Below are 20,406 nucleotides of genomic sequence, written 5' to 3'. Positions count from 1 at the left end.
GGAACCGCTCGGTCTATTTTAATAAACACACAAACTAAAAGCAAGGCAATACTAGTCTTCCAGAGCCTTGCTATGAAAAGTGTAAAGAGCTATCACCTGGGAGCTTGTTAGAACCTCAGGCTCTTGGGCTCCACCCTAGACCTGAATCACAATCTACATTTTTGTTTGTTTGAGACAGGGTCTCGCTCTGTGGCCCAGGCTGGTGTGCAGTGGTACTGTCTCAGCTAACTGCAACCTCTGCGTCCCAGACTCAGGTGATCCTCCTACCTCAGCCTCCCGATTAGCTGGTACTACAGGCATGTACCACCATGCCTGGCTAATTTTTCTATTTTTAGTAGAGACAGGGTTTCTTCATGTTGCCTAGGCTGGTCTTGAACTCCTGGGCTCAAGCCATCCACCCACCTCAGCCTCCCAAATTGCTGGGATTACAGGCGTGAGCCACCGTGCCTGGCCAGAATCTGCATTTTTAATAAGAACCCCAGGTAATTCCTTTAAAGCATTAGAAGCAATGCTCTAAAGAGACATTCATTCATTCATTCAATAAGTTTTCAAGATCTGCAGTGTCATTTATGGTATGTAGCCACTAGCCAAATGTGACAATTAACATTTCAGTTAGTTAAAATTAAATAAAATTAAAATTCAAGGGTTTATTTGCACTAACCACATTTAAAGTTCTCAATTAGCACATGTGGCTAATGTCTGCCATATACATTTTAATCATCACAGAAACTTCTATTGGACACATCACTGAACAAAGAGGACAAAGATCTTTGTACTCACAAAGTTTAGATTCTAGTGGTGGGAAAGCAGATACAATAAACATAAGTGACTCAGTTAAATGGTATATTGGACAGACAGTTCAAGGCTAAGGACAAAAAAAATAAAACAAAGCAGCCTTAGAGGGATCAGGAGGATGGAGAGACAGGAATTTTAAATATGGCAGGTCTGGTAGTTTCATTGAAAAGGTTACATTAAAGGAGAGGCAGGCTGTGAGCTGCCCGGGGGGGTAGTTTCAAAGGGTAAAGCCAGTGCAAAAGCCCTAGGGCAGGTCTGTTTGCATAACAGCAAGGGTCCCATGTGGCTGGAGGAGAGTAAGGGAAGAAGGCGAGTAAAATGGTAGGAGAACAGAGGAGTATGGATCCTGGGTATGGAAAGGGCTTCCTTATCCATTGTCAAAGATTTGAGCACTTACATGAAACGAAATAAGGGGCCCTTGTAGTGTTTTGAGCAGACAAGTAACATGCTTCAACCCGATCTCAAAAGCTATTCTTGTTCAGCAAAAAACGACTATAAGTAAAAGTTATTGTTATTATTTATTAATTCAAGGTCATATTCAGATGTATGAAGATACTATCTGCAGTGGCAAAATGACTTTGTTTACAAGTTTTGGTAACCACGAGAAGCTTGTTAATAATACACAAACAAGTTATTAAAATTTATCACTGTAAAATTCAGATACTTTTTCAAAGTCCTCTTAAATATGCAGAGTCACAAGGTCTTACAGGTTACCACCCAGAACCAGGAGCCATCTTTGCTATAAAACTTTTCAGCAAATCCTGAGGAATGCAAAATCAGAGTTGTCCAATCGCCCAAAAGGTGGAACTCTGCCTGAATGTCTCAACTTGAAAATTTGTTGATTACTTTCTTACTAGTATATATAGAGAGAAAGAGATGAAAATCTGTTAAATAGTTTCAATTTTTTCTTTTTTACCCCACCTCATGTAAATTGAATTCATCTACTCTAACATCCCAGTTAAATGTCAAAGCTTTGGGAATCAAGGTATGGATTTTTATTTATTTTTCAAAGTTCAGTTCCCAGAAACAATGACACATTTTACCCACAAGTGAGAATGTTGTTATCTTGTAGGTAATCCAGCTACTGTTCTATGAAATATAGGTCACTGTAGCCTGTCTACAAAATGCCATCATCAGCCTCAAGGCCTGTGTTCACTAAGACAGCCACATGAAAGCTATACTGAACAGGCAACCCTAAAATGACTGAGCGCCATCGCCTGAGATTTATTCCCTGAGGACCACCACCAACCGTGATCCAGCCAGAATTCTGGCAGGAAAATAAAGTAAGTTCACCTTCTGTAAGTTAAATCAAATGAACAATAAATCAAGGCATGTTGGGTCATTGGGAACTAACTGCTCAGATGCTCATGGCAGGTGAGTGAATCAAGTGGCATCATTTTAAAGCATCTGGGCATAGCATTTTTGAGCTACAGAACATAAGAGGAGATTTGAGCAACCAAATTATTACCAACGTCAGTGATTGGAGTCCAGAACTGGAGCTGCTTTGATGGTTCATTCATGTATTCCTTCATTCATTCAACAAATATGTGTTGAGGAACTCCTATAGGTAAATAATATTCTGTCTGCTGAAAATACAGAACTTTATATACAGTAAACTTGTCCACGTGAAACTTAAAGTTTCAGTTTTAACTTCCTCATGGCTCCCTCTTGGAGCCAGGAACCTTCCAGAGCTAGGAGACCTCAAGAGGTCTTTTATGGATGGGAAAGATTCAGAGACTGTTTTAGAGTGATAAGGAACACAAGGTGTACTACCAGAAGGTGAATATTCACAGGGTAAGAGGTGTATGTAAGCAGTAAGTTTTATATTCTCTATCCTGAAGCCAGAGCACCTAAGAGCTTCTTTCATTTCCCTCATCCACCCACAGAAGTCACCCCTAAGAACTGAAGCATTCTTCATCCCACCTCATTTCTGGCACAGCAAAACCAGAAGGAGCAGGGAAAACACAGTCCCAGAGGCCAGACATATTAAGATACTGGAAGTAAGCAAAGGGGCTAATAGAACTAAACAATCAGCTTTGGGGAAGAGAAGATCCTCTCTGTTGCAAACAGAGCTAAAAGGAACAGCCTAGAACAGAGCCTACAAGCCAAAGACAGTATATTAGCCAGGCTTCTCCAGAGAAGCAGAACCAATGGGATAAATGTAGATATACAGAAAGAGATTTATTGTGAGGGATTGGCCCATGCCATTATGGAGGCTGAGAAGACCCACTATCTGCCATCTGCAAGCTGGAGGCCCAGGAAAGCAGGAGGTATAGTTCCAGTCCAAGCCCAGGGGCCTGTGAACCAGGAGAGTCAACAGTGTAAGTCCCTTTGGATCAAAGGCCCAAGATCAAGGAGCTCTGATATCTGAGGACAGAAGAAGATGGACATAGCTACTCAAACAGAGACAGTGAATTTGCCATTTCTGCACTTTTTGTCCTATTCACGTCCTCAAGAGATTGGGTGATGCTCAGTCACCTTGATGAGGGTGACTTTTACTTAGTCTGCTGATTCACACGCTAATCTCTTCCAGAAACACCCTTGCAGACACACCCAGGAATAATGAGCATATCTCTTAGCCTAGTCAAGTTGACACAAAATTAACCATCACTTGTGTCCTGCCACGTATTTTTGTTAACAAAGCTTTACTGGAACACAGCCAGTTATTTGTTTACATATTGTCTATGGCTGCTTTTGATATAAATTCTACTGTCCAATATAGTAGCCACTGGCCACACAAAATGTGCCTTGTCCAAATTCAGACATGGTGTAAGTGTAAAATACACACCAGACCTCAAAGACTGAGTAGGAAAAAAACTGTAAAATACCTCATCAATAATTTTTTATATTGATTACAGGGTGAAAACTAATATTTTTAATATTTTTGGCTAAGTGAAATATATTATTAGAATTAATCTCATCTGTTTCTTTTTACTCCTTATAATGTGGCTACTAGAAAATGTAAAATTACATATGGGGCTTACATTTGTGGTTCACAGTATATTTCTATTGGACAGCCTGGCACAGAAGGAAAGACTCCACTATGTATACAGACCCTGAAGACAAGTTGAATAGAAAAACTGTTCTTACTCTACCTTCCACTTTATGTCTGTTTTTAATACTCCAACCCCAGGTCTTTCTTTTAATAATTATCCCAAATTAACAAACACACAAATCTGACATTCTTGCAGGTCACTATTGCTGAAAATTCAACAGAAGAAAATATGTGTATATCAGAATTTCACACAAAGATGGGTCAGTGGCTGGGCTGCATAGTGGACATTTGCTGCCTACCAACATTCTTTCTACTATAGCAAGACTCCAAGCAAACTCCACAAGGGAAACACTCTGAAGTTTCATGATCTACATAGATGTTCAACAAATGTACCAAGTCATTTAATGAAGAAATAATAATCTCTTCAGCAAATTGTGCTGGAACAACTGAATAACCACACACACCAAGAATAAAGCTGGACCCCTTCCTCACACCATATATAAAAATTAACCCAAAATGGAGCAATGATCTAAATATAAGTGCTAAACTGTAAAACTCTTTGAAGAAAGCATAGGGCTAAAATCATTACCCTCACATTTGGCAATGAATTCTTATATATGACACCAAAAGCACAAGCAACAAAAGAAAAAATAGATAAGTGGTACCTCATCAAAATTAGAAACCTTGGTACATCAAAGACATTATCAAAAAAATGAAAAGACAATCTACAGAGTCAGAGAACATATTTGTAAATCATATATTTGACAAGGTTCTAGTATCCAGAATATACAGTATAAGAAATTCTTACAACTCAACAACAATAAAAACAACAAACCATGTAATGGGTAGAGGACTCTAACAGACATTTCTCCAGAAAAAATATGCAAATAGCCAACAAGCACCTGAAAAGATGCTCATCATTAGTCATTAGGGAAATGCAAATGAAAACCATAATGACATGCTACTTCACACCTAATAGGATGGCTATTATTTTCTTTAATGAAAAATAACAAATGTTGGTAAAGATATAGAGAAATTGGAACTCTCCAGCAATGCTGGTGGGAATATACAGTGACTTAGCCACTGTGGAAAACAGTTTGGCAGTTTCTCAAAGATTTAGATATGGAATTACCATGTACCCCAGAAATCTCACTGGTAGGTATATATCCAAAAGGATTGAAAACAGGTTCTAAAATAGTTACCTGTGCATACATGTTCATAGCAGCACTGTTCACAATAGCCAAAAGGTGGAAACAGCCCACTTGTCCATCAACACCCATCAATGAATCAAAGGATAAGCAAATTGTAATATATCCATACAATGCAATATTATTCAGCCCTAAGAAAGGAATAAACTTCTGATATATCCTATAACCTGGGTGAACCTTGAAAACATGCCAAGTGAAAGAAACAAGACACAAAAGATCATATATTGTATCATTCCGTTTACATAAAATATCCAGAATAGGTAAATCCACATAGATAGAATACAGATTGGTGGCTGACAAGGGTTTGGGGAAATGAGGAGAAACTGCATTGAAATGAGGAGTTTTATTTTAGAAGGATGGAAATGTTTTGGAACTGGATAGAGATGGTGGTTGCACAGCACTGTCAGTGAGTTAAATGCCACTGGATTGCTCACTTTAAAATGGATTTTATGTTATATGACTCTTATCTTAATAAATTTTTAAATCATATATTTTTTGCATTTCGCATGTCACAATTTTGATCTTTTAAATGTAAAATACATTTTACATTACTTAACTATTTCTAGTCCTGACCTCTCCTCCAAAAAAATTACATTACAATTGACACTAGATTTTGTTAAACTACCCAATATTTACTTTGCATATATCCCTCTTGTGCACAAGTTAGTCAGAATTAGTTTCTGTTGCTTGCAATCACATAACTTTAATTGATATGATACCTTAGTATGTCAGTCAGGAAACCTGAGGTCTAATTCTAGGTCTGCATCTAATTAGCTGGTAATCTCGGGAGAAATTATTTAAATTAGCTTGGCTTTAGATTTCTCATATGTAAATTGAGAGGATTAGACTAAATTATTCCTGAGGGTTTAAAATTCCATAAATGACATAAAATAACATCTCCTTTTTAAATATTATCCAAGAAGAAGTAATTGTCAGATAGTGATGGTGTGACATTTTTTCCAGTAAAAAGTAAATTTGGAAGGTGGGCCCTGCTTTTACTCTAGCTAGTCCCTCCACCTCACTCTTCTGGCTCCTCAATAATGTTTAGCATGCATATTCCTATAGATAAAATCCCTCAGAGGTGTTCAGTTTCATTTCACTGATGTGAAAGGGCAAATCAAATGAAATGGTTAGAGACAATGCTCAAAATTTAAAGCTGTATCTAAGTTTCCCAACTCGATTAGGCCATTCTTATATTGCTATAAAGAACTACCTGAAACTGGGTAATTTATAAAGAGGTTTAATTGGCTCACAGTTCTGGAGGCTGTACAAGCATGGCACTGGCATCTGCTCGGCTTCTGGGGAGGCCTCAGGGAGCTTTGACTCGTGGCAGAAGGCGAAATAGGAGCAGGCACTTCACGTGGGGAGAGCAGGGGCAGAACAGAGTGTGGTAGGTGCCACACACCTTTGAACAACCAGATCTCCAAAATTCACTCACTGTTGTGGGGATAGCACCAAGTGACTGATGCTAAGCTATTCATGAGGGATCAGCCCCCCATGATTTAATCACCCCCTACCAGGCCCCACCTCCAACACTGGGGATTACAATTCAACATGAGATTTGAGGAGACAAAACATCCAAACTATATCACTAACCAAGTGTTCAGATTGTAGTGCAGAAACTATCCAAGGGCACTTCAAAAGTTCCTCTTATCATTCAAGGGGCTGAACAATAATTTGACACAAAAGCTTGGCATTCTGCTTTTACTAGACTAGGCTGGTATTGTAATGACCTTTCCTTTTGAAAAACAATAATGGTTTCTATCTGTTGTCTTGTAAACATGAGTTTTATATTATTAAGAATAATAAAGAAAAGATTAAAAAATGTTTTAAGCATTTCATCCAGAAGCTACAAAGCATTATGTTGGGGAAGTTTGAGGAGTTTATTACGTCAATCTAGGCTCTAATATACTCAGATTATTGATTTAAACCGGTAAGCACAATAAATCACACTGGTCATGGAGGTGGCACCAGCTGAAAGTGAGAACACAGATCAATTACCCGAGAGTTCTGGGCTTTCTCACTGACTTGCCATTAAAAAATTACCTTCTTGGTTTCACCTCAAAGATCAGTCTGCTTTTGTTTTTTTGTTTGTTTGTTTGTTTTTTTGAGATGGAGTCTCGCTCTTTCGCCCAGGCCGGAGTGCAGTGGCACTATCTCCGCTCACTGCAAGCTCCGCCTCCCAAGTTCGCGCCATTCTCCTGCCTCAGCCTCCCGAGTACTTGGGACTACAGGCGCCCGCCACCGCACCTGGCTAATTTTTTGTATTTTTAGTAGAGACGGGGTTTCACCGTATTAGCCAGGATGGTCTCCATCTCCTGACCTCGTGATCTGCCCGCCTCGGCCTCCCAAAGTGCTCGGATTCCAGGCGTGAGCCACCGTGCCCGGCCCAGTCTGCTTTTTTAATGCAAACTTTGACCGCTTAGAAAAGCGCTACAAGATTGGAGTGGTTATGCTTGGCTCTGGTGTCAGAGTGCTTGGATTCTAGCCTAAAATCCACCCAGGGAGTGTCGCTTAACCTTATTATCTCTCCGTTTCCTCAACTGTAAAGCAAGAAAAATAATAGTGTTTCCCAAAGCCTGGCACATATACCACTGGGAGTATACCAGATGATATTAGATGGTATATGAGTGGTTTTCTTTTTCTGTTAACAATTATGTGTTTAATTCCCAGCATATTAAAATATATATAATTAGCACATCAAATGCTATGGTTTGAATGTGTCACCCAAAGTCCATGTGTTGGAAACTTAATTCCCAGTGCAACAGAGGTGGGTCCTTTAAGGGGCAATTAGGTCACGAGGGCTCTGGCCTCATGAATTAATTAATTATGTTATCAGAGAAGTGGGTTAGTTATCACCAGAATGGATTCCTGATAAAACGAATGAGTTAGGCCTTCTTCCCTCACTCATGTGTGCATGTCTTTTACCCTTCTGCCATTGGATGACTCATCAAGTAGGCCTTTGCCAAATGCAGACCCTTGGTCTTAGATGTCCCTGCCTCTAGGACCATGAGACAAATACATTTCTATTCATTATAAGTTACCGAGTCTCAGGTATTCTATTATAGCAGCACAAAAGGGACTAAAACACCACACTAACTAAAATTATTGTGTAGGACAAATCTAAGTCAAGGAAAAGAAAAAGTGCACTCCAAATAGTCCTAGTCAGTCAGGGAAAGTTCTTTACAGAAAAAATCTAGTTGACAAATGGAAAATAATTAACAGAATTAGAAATCACGATTTTTGCAATTATTTAATGACATAATTAATTTAACTAACAATCATCAATTGAAGAAACAATTACATGAAAAATTAATATGGAACTTTAAAATGGAATAGTCAGTCTGTTACCTGCCAAAACCAATGACGAATCTCAGCTTCAATAAAACAGGTTCTGAATAGTGGATGCTTCCAATAAACATAGTAAAGACACCCTCTGCAAAGCATTCTTGCCAAAAACATTTATGTTAAGTCAAATTTAGAGACAGCGTCCCTTAAAAAAAGTGGTGAAGGAACACATTAAATAAGGGCATATGAAACCAGAATGTGTGACTTCCTACAGAACAAAAGATCCTGCTTCTATAACAAGTCCACAGTGGGAATGGAGGCAGGATTTCTCTAGGTTAAGAGACTTAAGGGACATATGTAATATGTTTGAATTTGTTTGAATATGAAAATAAGGAAAAACAGTAAATGACATTTTCAAGTCACTTGGGGAAGTTTCAATGTGGAGCTGGATTAGATAATACCAAATAATTACTGTTTATATTGCTTGATATAATAATGGCATTGTGCTTAAGTACAAAAATGTCCATATTTGTTACAGCTGCATTCTGAAGTACATCAGAGTAAAGTGAAGTGATGTCTGCAATTTGCTTTAAAATACTTCAGAAGAGAAAAAGAAAGGAGGGGAGGGAAAAAGACAATATGAAGAAAACGTAGTAAAAATCTTGATGATTATTGAATCTAGGTATACAACCTGCTTCATAATTTGCAGGACCCAGAGCAAAATAAAAATGCAGAGCCTCTCATAACTGCTTAAGAATTTTAAAAAAGTGACAGAAGAACCATATAACCACATTAAACCAAATGTGGGCCTTCATAAGCCATGGGCTCTGAACAGCTCTCAGGCTGCATGCACATGAAGCCTGCTCTATGTGTTAGATAACATGGAAATTAATTGCACTATTCACTCTACTTGGTTCATATTTGGAAAACTTCCATAATAATTTAAAGGGAATCACTTAAAAATATATATGTACAAAGTAAAGATTATATGGGGAAATAGCAAAAATCAGGAAGGCTACAGTTGGCCGCAATTTCCAAGATACTGATGTAATCAGGAAAGACACTCAGTGTGGTGCCTGACACACAGCAAACGCTCAGGTTAGCTCCTACTACTGTTGCTACCACCAGCACTACCATTTTGACAAAGACTACCCTTGTATCTAGTAAGAAACACAAACGTTTCATAGAAAGATTACTACAACAACATTTTACAGAAAGATTACTTTAGACATCGTGAAATCCTTACTGGGAGATCTACTTATATACAGAAAGTCTTACAATTCTTACCAATATTTCTGACTGTATTTTGCTCCCTTGTGCCCTATATTCTTTAAAACTTGCGAGGGATTTCCATCAATGACAGACTGGATAAAGAAAATGTGGCACATATACACCATGGAATACTATGCAGCCATAAAAAAGGGTGAGTTCATGTCCTTTGCAGGGACATGGATGAAGCTGGAAACCATCATTCTCAGCAAACTAACACAAGAACAGAAAACCAAACACCACATGTTCTCACTCGTAAGTGGGAGTTGAACAATGAGAACACATGGACACAGGGAGGGGAACATCACATACCGGGGCCTGTTGGGGGGTAGGAGTCTAGGGGAGGGATAGCATTAGGAGAAATACCTAATGCAGATGACGGGTTGATGGGTGTAGCACCCACCATGGCGCATGTATACCTATATAACAAACCCGCACATTCTGCACACATATCCTGGAATTTAAAGTATAAAAACAAACAAAAAAAACTTGTAAGGGATATCAACTGTGGGCCACAGCAGCACTTAGAATAGAATATTATTACTAACTTGAAGATTCTTCTGAAAGCCAGGCCCCTCTTTGTAATTCAAGTGACATCACTTACGGTAGCAAAGAAAGAGCATCAGAATGAAATAAGTCCTTGTGGGTCTGAATCATGGTGAATAATACTGTGGTTTTTCTTGAATGAGAAAGGGCATTTGCAAACCTCAAAGGGGTTTAACGAAACCTTACTCTCCCCTTTAAATGTCCAAATTAAGCTTCTTTGGAATAAAACCTTCTCAAAAGAAAGCAAATGTAAAAGTTAGATTATTGTATATGACCTAAAACATTTGCTGAATCACAATAAACATATACCAGCATCTACTACAGCCTGTTACCTAAATCAAGTTTCACAGACCCAGAGAATTCCTCCACCTTATTTTGTTTTTTAAACATTGGATTGAAAGTACTCTTGAGGATCAGCACGATCAGCGCAAACCTTATTTTGCACAAAGAGCAATTTAGGAAAAATGGATAAGGTGATAGGCCACCAATTTATTTGTCTATCCAGAATGATAATGGTTTTATTAAATCCCTTAAAGAAAGATGAATTTTTATAAGCTAGAGTATCTAATTTGTTAAATAACACATCAATCTGAATATTGTCACTGCTTTTTTAAAACACTCTAATGTTAATATTTTGGCACGTTTGAGTTGAGGCACAGAGTTTTCTAATCGTTAATCTTTAACTTGATGAAGGGATCTACACAGAATGAAGCAGACTACACATGGCCCAAGGGTAGTGGAGATGTGTGTGGTATCTGTTGCTTCTATTAAACATTTGCACATGAAGCATGGATATATGCTAGCAGAAGAACAGTTTCAGACATCCCAACCCTATTCAGTTATCCTTCAAATCATATGGCAACAACACAATAAGAGCCACTTATACCTTATTCCCCCTGATGGAAAACCTTTGCCTCTTCAGAGAGCCCACAACCAGCTGAGGGCCCAGGCCTGACTGGTAACCCCTCAGGGAGGGAGCATGTCCATAAATCAGCAATATAGCAGAGATGAGGCTTCCTATCCTTGGCAGCCATTTTCCCTGCCACCCCTTCCTCCCCTAGGACATCCCCTCTCTGCCCTGGTACGCATCTTGGACACTGGATGTCTCAACTCAGTTTAGAACTTACTAAAACAAGGTTCAATAACCTCATATTAAAATTTTCAAGACTGGCTGGGCGCGATGGTTCACGCCTGTAATCCCAGCACTTTAGGGGGCTGAGGCAGGTGGATCACGAGGTCAAGAGATCGACACCATCCTGGCCAACATGCTGAAACCCCACCTCTACTAAAAATACAAAAATTAGCTCGGTGTGGTGGCATGCCTCTAGTCCCAGCTACTCAGGAGGCTGAGGAAGGACAATCGCTTGAACCTGGGAGGCAGAGGTTGCAGTGAGCTGAGATCGTGCCACTGCACTCCAGCCTGGTGACAGAGCCAGGCTCCATCTAAAAAAAAAAAAAAAAAAAAAATTTACAAGACTACCCAGAATCCGCACCTCCTAAGAAATGGAGACCAAGTCTGTGCGAGTCATCGTTCCTCTTGGGTCTCTTGATTTATCTACCAATCAGCAACGCTATTTGACCTTCTACCTATGTGTGATCATGGATATTAATCAGCCCTTCTTTTTATTGATATAATTCCTACTTTTTCAGAAATCTGACAAACTCACAATTGCTGATATCTACTTTTGCTTCCTTACAAAGATACAAATGCCCATCTATAATTTATAGACAGGTATGATTCCACAATTTAAAAAATAAAGCAAAAAAAAAATCTGCTCAACTCAAGGCTCATACATCACTGATTCCCTCAATGCTCTTACTTGGAAAGCAATAATTCTTTTGAGCTAATAAAATGCATGTTATGAACTAGAACAATACCTTAAAGATATAAAAAAAGTAATTATGATAATAATGAAAAAAGTGAGAATTTCAAAATCTTTGTGTAGTCCTTGAATGTATAGTGCAGTATAATGTGAGAACTGAAGGCTATTTATCAAAAATTCATATATTTCTCCTTCTAAACATTTATTATTTTTGAACAGACCCGCTTGTGTGGCCAGGTGACTTTAGCCAATGGCATATGTGCCAATTCTGGTTAAGTATTTTAAGAAATGGTTTTACCTTCTTTCTCTTTCTCTCCCTTCCACTGTCTGGATGTAGATAGCACTACGGACCTAGGGAAAGGCAGAAACACAAGATGGGAGACATATGAAATATCCCAGGAAGAAAACTCTTTTGCAGAAGCACTGATACCAGACTGTTACGTAAATAAAAAAAACTTCCATTTAGTTTAAGCCATATTACATTTTGGAGTCTATAATGCTAAAGCAGCTAGTATCACTCTGGTTAATTAATGAAGTAAATTAAATGGTTAAAAGCATATAACCTACCTGGGACATCTTGTAGGGCAGTAACATGGAAGTTAAAGGACAACAGGATTGAAACTTAAAGTGTTCAAAGATGAAATCATAAGCAATAAGGAACATCGGAGGTAAGTTGGGTATAAAAGAAACAAAACTGGCTGTGAGTTGATTACTTTTAAAACAGAATATGGGTTTATGAGAATTGATCACACTATTCTCTCTAGTTCCGTATATATTTGGCATTTTACACAATAAAAATTTAAACAGGCAGGGTGCAGTGGCTCACACCCGTAATCCCAGCATTTTGGGAAGCCGAAGTGGGCGGATCACTTGAGGTCAGGAGTTCGAGACCAGCCTGGCCAACATGGTGAAACCCTGTCTCTACTAAAAATACAAAAAATTAGCCAGGTGTGGTGGCGGGTACCTGTAATGCCAGTTACTTGGGAGCCTGAGGCAGAAGAATTGCTTGAACCCAGGAGCCAGGGGTTGCAGTGAGCTGAGACGGTGCCACTGCACTCCAGCCTGGGTGACAAAATGAGCCTCTGACTGAAAAAAAAAAAAAATTAAACACTTTTTTTAAAAAGTAAGGATACCCGGAGTTCTCACTGGCCTAGGAAGGGAAAATCTGAGCATCAAAAAGGTTAAGAACAGAAATAAATTAAAACATACAAAATATATTTTTAGAATAAACAGGGAGAGGTTCCAAGATAGCCGAATAGGAAAAACTCCAGTCTACAGCTCCCAGCTTGAGCAACGCAGAAGACAGGTGATTTCTGCATTTCCAACTGAAGTACCGGGTTCATCTCACTGGGGCTTGTTGGACACTGGGTGCACCCCATGGAGTGTGAGCCAAAGCAGGGCAGGCATCGCCTCACCCAGGCAGCGCAAGGGGTCAGGGAATTCCCTTTCCTAGCCAAGGGAAGCCGTGACAAATGGTACCTGGAAAATCAGAACACTCCCACCCTAATACTGTGCTTTTCCAACGGTCTTAGCAAACGGCACACCAGGAGATTATATCCCGCGCCTAGCTCGGAGGGTCCCACACCCACGAAGCCTTGCTGTCTGTTAGCACAGCAGTCTGAGATCGAACCGCAAAGTGGCAGTGAGGCTGGGGGAGGGGCATCCACCATTGCTGAGGCTTGAGTAGGAAAACAAAGTGGCCCAGAAGCTCAAACTGGGTGGAGCCCACTGCAGCTCAAGGAGGCCTGCCTGCCTCTGTAGACTCCACCTCTGGGGGCAGGGCATAGCTGAACAAAAGGCAGCAGAAACTTCTGCAGACTTAAACGTCCCTGTCTGACAGCTTTGAAGAGAGCAGTGGTTCTCCAAGCATGGAGTTTGACATCTGAGAATGGACAGACTGCCTCTTCAAGTGGGTTCCTGAACCCCGAGTAGCCTAACTGAGAGACACCTCCCAGAAAGGGCCGACTGACACCTCATACAGCACAGTGCCCCTCTGAGACGAACCTTCCAGAGGAAAGATTAGGCAGCAACATTTGCCTTTCTGCAATATTTGCTGTTCTGCAGCCTCCACAGGTGATACCCAGGCAAACACGGTATGGAGTGGACCTCCAGCAAACTCCAACAGACCTGCAGCTGAGGATCCTAACTGGTAGAAGGAAAACTAACAAACAGAAAGGACATCCACACCAAAACCCCATCTGTACGTCACCATTATCAAAGACCAAAGGTAGATATAAAACCACAAAGATGGGGAGAAACCAGAGTAGAAAAGCTGAAAATTCTAAAAATCAGAGTGCCTCTTCTCCTCCAAAGGAACGCAGCTCCTCGCCAGCAAGGGAACAAAGCGGGATGGAGAATGAATTTGACGAGTTGAGAGAAGAAGGCTTCAGATGATCAGTAATAACAAACTTCTCCAAGCTAAAGGAGGATGTTCGAACCCATCGCAAAGAAGCTACAAACCTAGAAAAAAGATTAGATGAATGGCTAACTAGAATAACCAGTGTAGAGAAGTCCTTAAATGACCTGGTGGAGCTGAAAACCATGGCACAAGGACTACGTGACACATGTACAAGCTTCGGTAGCCGATTCGATCAAGTGGAAGAAAGGGTATCACTAAATGAAGAACAAATGAATGAAATGAAGTGACAAGAGAAGTTTAGAGAAAAAAGAATAAAAAGAAACAAACAAAGGCTCCAAGTAATATGGGACTATATGAAAAGACCAAATCTACATCTGATTGGTGTACCTGAAAGTGACGGGGAGAATGGAACCAAGTTGGAAAACACTCTGCAGGATATTATCCAGGAGAACTTCCCCAATCTAGCAAGGCAGGCCAACATTAACTTTCAGGAAATAGAGAGAACGCCACAAAGATACTCCTTGAGAAGAGCAACTCCAACACACATAATTGTCAGATTCATCAAAGTTGAAATGAAGGAAAAAATGTTAAGGGCAGCCAGAGAGAAAGGTCCGATTACCCACAAAGGGAAGCACATCAGACTAACAGCTGATCTCTCAGCAGAAACTCTACAAGCCAGAAGAGAGTGGGGGCCAATAATCAACATTCTTAAAGAAAAGAATTTTCAACCCAGAATTTCATAACCAGCCAAACTAAGCTTCACAAGTGAAGGAGAAATAAAATCCTTTACAGACAAGCAAATGCTGAGAGATTAAGCCACCACCAGGCCTGCCTTACAAGAGCTCCTGAAGGAAGCACTAAACATGGAAAGGAACAACCAGTACCAGCCACTGCAAAAACATGCCACACTATAAAAACCATCAATACTAGGATGAAACTGCATCAACTAACAAGCCAAATAACCAGCTAACATCAAAATGACAGGATTAAATACACACATAACAATATTAACCTTAAATGTAAATGGGAAAATGCTCCAATTAAAAGACACAGACTGGCAAATTGGATAAACAGTCAAGACCCATCAGTGTGCTGTATTCAGGAAACCCATCTCACGTGCAGAGACACACATAGGCTCAAAATAAAGGAATGGAGGAAGATCTACCAAGCAAATGGAAAACAAACAAACAAAAAAAGCAGGGGTTGCAATCCTAGTCTCTGATAAAACAGACTTTAAACCAACAAAGATCAAAAGAGACAAACAAGGCCATCACATAATGGTAAAGGGATGAATTCAACAAGAAGAGCTAACTATACTAAATATATATGCACCCAATTCAGGAGCACCCAGATTCATAAAGCAAGCCCTTAGAGACCTACAAAGAGACTTAGCCTCCCACACAATAATAATGGGAGACTTTAACACCCCACTGGCAGCATTAGACAGATCAACAAGGCAGAAAGTTAACAAGGATATCCAGGAATTGAACTCAGCTCTGAACCAAGTGGACCTAACAGACATCTACAGAACTCTCCACCCCAAATCAACAGAATATACATTCTTCTCAGCACCACATCATACTTATTCCAAAACTGACCACATAGTTGGAAGTAAAGCACTCCTCAGCAAATGTAAAAGAACAGAAATTATAACAAACTGTCTCTCAGACCACAGTGCAATCAAACTAGAAATCAGGATTAAGAAACTCACTCAAAACCACTCAACTACTTGGAAACTGAACAACCTGCTCCTGAATGACTACTGGGTACGTAATGAAATGAAGGCAGAAATAAAGATGTTCTTTGAAACCAATGAGAACAAAGACACAACATACCAGAATCTCTGGGACACATTCAAAGCAGTGTGTAGAGGGAAAGTTATAGCACTAAATGCCCACAAGAGAAAACAGGAAAAACCTAAAATTGACACCCTATCATTACAATTAAAAGAACTAGAGAAGCAAGAGCAAACAAATTCAAAAGCCAACAGAAGGCAAGAAAAAACTAAGATCAGAGCAGAACTGAAGGAGATAGAGACACAAAAAACCCTTCAAAAAATCAATGAATCCAGGAGCTGGTTTTTTGAAAGCATCAACAAAATTAATAGACCGCTAGCAAAACTAATAAAGAAGAAAAGAGAGAAGAATCAAATAGACACAATAAAAAATGATAAAGGGGATATCGCCACCGATCCCACAGAAATACAAACTACCATCAGAGAGTACTATAAACACCTCTACACAAAGAAACTAGAAAATCTAGAAGAAATGGATAAATTCCTTGACACATACACCCTCCCAAGACTAAACCAAAAAGAAGTTGAATCCCTGAATAGACCAATAACAGGCTCTGAAATTGAGGCAATAATTAATAGCCTAGCAATGAAAAAAAGTCCAGGACCCAGATGGATTCACAGCCAAATTCTACCAGTGGTGCAAAGAGGAGCTTGTACCATTGCTTCTGAAAATCTTCCAATCAATAGAGAAAGTGGGAATCGTCCCTAACTCATTTTATGAGGCCAGCATCATCCTGATACCAAAGCCTGGCAGAGACACAACAAAAAAAAGAGACTTTTAGACCAATATCCCTGATGAACATCAATTCAACAATCCTCAATAAAATACTGGCAAACCGTATCCAGCAGCACATCAAAAAGCTTATCCAACTTGATCAAGTTGGCTTCATCCTTGGGATGCAAGGATGGTTCAACATATGCAAATCAATAAACATAATCCATCATATAAACAGGACCAAAGACAAAAACCACATGGTTATCTGACGAGATGCAGAAAAGGCCTTTGACAAAATTCAACAGCCCTTTATGCTAAAAACTCTCAATAAACTAGGTATTGATGGGATGTATCTCAAAATAACAAGAGCTATTTATGACAAACCCACAGCCAATATCATACTGAATGGGCAAAAACTGGAAGCATTCCTTTGAAACCTGGCACAAGACAGGGATGCCCTCTTTCACCACTCCTATTCAACATAGTGTTGGAAGTTCTGGCCAGGGCAATCAGGCAAGAGAAAGAAATAAAGGGTATTCAATTAGGAGAAGAGTAAGTCCAATTCTAGCTATTGGCAGATGACATGATTGTATATTTAGAAAACCCCATCATCTCAGCCCAAAATCTCCTTAAGCTGATAGGCAACTTCAGCAAAGTCTCAGGATACAAAATCAATGTGCAAAAATCACAAGCATTCTTATACACCAATAACAGACAAACAGACAGCCAAATCATGAGTGAACTCCCATTCACAATTGCTTCAAAGACAATAAAATGCCTAGGAATCCGACTTACAAGATATGTGAAGAACCTCTTCAAGGAGAACTACAAACCACTGCTCAATGAAATAAAAGAGGACACAAACAAATAGAAGAACATTCCATGCTCATGGATAGGAAGAATCAATATTGTGAAAATGGCTATACTGCCCAAGGTAATTTATAGATTCAATGCCATCCCCATCAAGCTACCAGTGACTTTCTTCATAGAATTGGAAAAAACTACTTTAAAGTTCATATGGAACCAAAAAAGAGCCCACATTGCTAAGTCAATCCTAAGCCAAAAGAACAAAGCTAGAGCCATCACACTACCTGACTCAAACTATACTACAAGGCTACCCAAACAGCATGGTGCTGGCACCAAAACAGAGATACAGACTAATGGAGCAGAACAGAGCCCTCAGAAATAATACCACACATCTACAACCATCTGATCTTTGACAAACCTGACAAAAACAAGAAATGGAGAAAGGATTCTCTATTTAATAAATGGTGCTGGGAAAACTGGCTAGCCATATGTAGAAAGCTGAAACTGGATCCCTTCATTACACCTTATACAAAAGTTAATTCAAGATGGATTAAAGACTTAAATGTTAGACCTAAAACCATAAAAAACCCTAGAAGAAAACCTAGGCAATACCATTCAGGACATAGGCTTGTGCAAGGACTTCATGTCTAAAACACCAAAAGCAATGGTAACAAAAGCCAAAATTGGCAAATGAGATCTAATTAAACTAAAGAGCTTCTGCACAGTAAAAGAAACCACCATCAGAGTGAACAGGCAACCTATAGAATGGGAGAAAATTTTTGCAATCTACCCATCTAACAAAGGGCTAATATACAGAATCTACAAAGAACTTAAACAAATTTACAAGAAAAAAATCAAACAACCCCATCAAAAAGTGGGTGAAGGATATAAACAGACACTTCTTAAAAGAAGACATTTATGCAGCCAACAGACACAGGAAAAAATGCTCATCATCACTGGCCATAAGAGAAATGCAAATCAAAGCCACAATGAGATACCATCTCACACCAGTTAGAATGGCAATCATTAAAAAGTCAGGAAACAGCAGGTGCTGGAGAGGATATGGAGAAATAGGAACACTTTTACACTGCTGGTGGGACTGTAAACTAGTTCAACCATTGTGGAAGACAGTGTGGCAATTCCTCAGGGATCCAGAACTAGAAATGCCATTTGACCCAGCCATCCCATTACTGGGTACGTACCCAAAGGATTATAAATCATGCTGCTATAAAGACATATGCACACGTATGTTTATTGTGGCACTATTCACAATAGCAAAGATCTGGAACCAACCCAAATGTCCAACAATGATAGACTGGATTAAGAAAATGTGGCACATATATACCATGGAATACCATGCAGCCATAAAAAAGGATGAGTTCATGTCCTTTGTAGGGACATGGATGAAGCTGGAAATAATCATTTCCAGCAAACTATCACAAGGACAGAAAACCAAACACCACATGTTCTCACTCATAGGTAGGAACTGAACAATGTGATCACTTGGACACAGGGCAGGGGACATCACACACCAGGGCCTGTTGTGGGGTTGGGGGAGTGGGGAGGGATAGCATTAGGAGATATACCTAATGTAAATGACAAGTTAATGGGTGCACCACATCAACATGGCACATGTATACATATGTAACAAAGCTTCACGTTGTGCACATGTACCCTAAAACTTAAAGTATAATTAAAATATATATACATATTTTTTAAATCCATAACTTCATAATGACACATGCATGAAAACTCATGAGATGTTAACGAATGAATGCCTAAGAACTTCTAGTTGGTAACCAATTTTACCAACATACCAATGTTACAAAATGGAAGTTATTAGGCATTCATTCACTAATTAAAAATTAAAATATGATAAACAATTAATTTCCTGCCTATGCGAACTGTATATCAGAGTAACCAAATGGTTGATAAGAAAAAGTTTTTTATAGATCTCCATGTAATAAATGCAGGAGAAATGACACAACTAGAAAACTGCTATTTTGCATCCCCTAATGATATAAGACCTATATCCAGATATAGGAAACTACCATGAGTGGACATAAAACCATCAGTGTAGGCATGATAGGGAACTCGGTAACAGAACAGTCTGACCATACCTGAATGAACTAACTCATGTTACCTTCACTAAAAGGACATATATCATTATTTCCTTCATGCTGTGATGAAATAGGACATACATAGCACCATCTATGAAGTATTCTTGCCTAAAAAATCTCTATAAAATCTAGCCAAGACTCCAGACTAAATACCAGGTTATAGTGGTGATTGGGTTCAGGACACGCTTTCCTAAAATATGACACCTTGGTATTTAAGAAAACAGCAGAAGGGGGAAGGTCACTCTCACCTTCTGCCCTTCTCTCCTGAAGCAGGTCATGAACCAACGGAAGGATTTTTTTGAGCATCCCCTGGAGCAGGTCATAAGACCATTTTAGAGGTGCCCTCCTTATACATGGAGGAAAGGAACATCCTTACCTCTGAAGACACAGGGACACAGAGAAGAAGCTGAACAAACAGGCCTTGCTAAATTCCCTCCCCCAGTTTATTACCATTAGATCACACTCCCAATCATATGGCCAATCATACTTCACCTCTTCCCACTCTTCATCAAACCTAGCATAAAAAGTACACAGGTTTAACCACTTCTTTGGGCCTTCATTTCCTTATGAAGGCTCCCATGTCACATGAAACTTATATTAAATAAATCGGTTTGCTTTTCTCTTGTTAATCTATCTTTTGTTATAGTGGCTTCCATCATAAAACTAGGATGGGAATAAAAGATATT

The 20,406-nt window shown here is 39.4% G+C and overlaps 1 protein-coding gene across 27 annotated transcripts in view; it reads right to left on the bottom strand.

The window, feature by feature from the left end:
• Positions 1-20,406, bottom strand: part of FHIT (fragile histidine triad diadenosine triphosphatase) — a 1,506,756-nt gene that overhangs the window by 1,285,089 nt on the left and 201,261 nt on the right. For 20 of the 27 annotated variants that reach the window (XM_063722037.1, XM_063722040.1, XM_063722039.1 and 17 more), the window contains one exon: positions 12,223-12,275. The exons of the other annotated variants lie outside the window; for them this stretch is intronic. The gene's annotated coding sequence lies outside the window, so the exon portion shown is untranslated. The remainder of the gene's footprint in view (positions 1-12,222; positions 12,276-20,406) is intronic. 27 annotated transcript variants of the gene reach the window in all.

This window comes from Pongo abelii, chromosome 2 (genome assembly GCF_028885655.2).
Source record: "Pongo abelii isolate AG06213 chromosome 2, NHGRI_mPonAbe1-v2.0_pri, whole genome shotgun sequence".
Lineage (NCBI taxonomy): Eukaryota > Metazoa > Chordata > Mammalia > Primates > Hominidae > Pongo > Pongo abelii.
The sequence above is the reverse complement of the archived record's forward strand: the minus strand, read 5'-3'. Positions and strand labels throughout refer to the sequence as shown.